The following is a 1,424-nucleotide window of genomic DNA, read 5'->3' on the forward strand; positions in this document are numbered from 1 at the left end:
TACTACTTCCCAGCTTCCTGGGTTAACTGCCTCCTTCTTTCCTCCGTGAGCTACAATGGATGCTTGAGGCCCCTGCATAAGTTTGGGCCCGGAGCAGGCTGTACTGCTTCCTCTCAGCTCCCCCGACATCTTTTAGCCTGTTGACAGCGTCCCGCAGCTCAGCCCCTGCTGCAGGAGGACCTCCACCAGGGAGCACCAGGGAGCGCAGCCCTCCCCATTGTAGTCTCTACACCCCGAGCTCTGCACTGCAGCCTTCCCTCACATCGGCTCTGTCTGGGTGCCTACGCTGGCCACCGCCGGGGCAGCCAGAGCAGAGCTCCCGGATCGGGCCCTGATCATACCACAAGTGCTCACCTGCCTGCTCACCTGCCTCGCCGCACTCCTGGTCGCTCGCTCCCTGGGGCAGGTTTTTAACCACTCAAGGCCCGTGCCGCTGCTTCAGGCTCCGCCCGCTGTGAGTCAGCTGCTCGCTCTCGTCAGCTGAGCTGCCGGCTCCTGGGCAGGTCCTGTCGAGGACTTGAGGCTCCCTCGTTGGCTCTTGCTGCTCTGAGTTGAGGCTCTTGGACGCTGAGCTTCCTCCTGCTCCGGTGTCTCTCGAGCTACTCACCTCAGCAATTCAAAAAACGTTTTTTTAACAGAACAGACTGAGCATATTTGCAATATCCTTTGACTTCTAAGTGAGAGAAAACCACAGTAGAGGAGGGCAGGGAAGGCTGGGCATGGAGAGTCAAACATAGTTTCTAGGATGCCATTCCGAGCTGGAATCCTCCAGCAAACCCTCCTGTTACGGTAACATGCTTCTTCAGAAATATGATCACCTCATCTACTCTGCTTTTCACTTCTGGAGACATTTTATTACCACTGCTGTGAAATTTCAGTTGCTGCTTGGCTTTATGTCCCATTCTACCAGCTTCCAGTCCACTTTGATGTATCCTGTGTGATTTGCAGTCTGAAGTAGGAAAAAGCCACCTCCCACCGCTGTTGCTGCCAGCTTTCCAACTTTCTGGAAGACAAATCCAGTACACCAATCTGTGACCCCTCTGATCAGCAGCTGCGTGGCCACGTTGTACTTGTCAGCGCTCGACCCTGAGCTGCGGGTGAAGACCTTGTGCCACCAAGGCTGGTTCTTGGTGTACTCCGCCAGGTCCAGGACACTGAAGGAGTCCTCCACACCTCTGCCCTGCGCCACCATTCCGCTGCCAATGGGCAGCAGCGGCCAAGTAACCCAATATTGTCAGTATTATGCTACTGTCATCTCCCTCTTGGAAAGAAAACTCAAATTTCATTGGTGTTTACATCACCAGAATGCCTTTGCCTTTCCTAGGAACTATCCTTAAGCTTCTGTTATATTTATAGAAGAGAAGTTGTAGCTGTGTGATACACAATGCAAAATTCTAGTGAAAACTCACAGTATATTGTGTTTA

General features: G+C 53.1%; 1 pseudogene; it reads right to left on the reverse strand.

The window, feature by feature from the left end:
- Positions 1-639: 639 nt before the first annotated feature.
- On the reverse strand, positions 640-1,192 carry LOC130608322 (FUN14 domain-containing protein 2-like; annotated as a pseudogene).
- Positions 1,193-1,424: the final 232 nt, after the last annotated feature.

The sequence above is a fragment of the Pezoporus wallicus genome, unplaced genomic scaffold (genome assembly GCF_028554395.1).
Source record: "Pezoporus wallicus isolate ANWC-B61680 ecotype Strahan unplaced genomic scaffold, APGP_CSIRO_Pwel_v1 contig_4131, whole genome shotgun sequence".
Classification (NCBI taxonomy): domain Eukaryota; kingdom Metazoa; phylum Chordata; class Aves; order Psittaciformes; family Psittacidae; genus Pezoporus; species Pezoporus wallicus.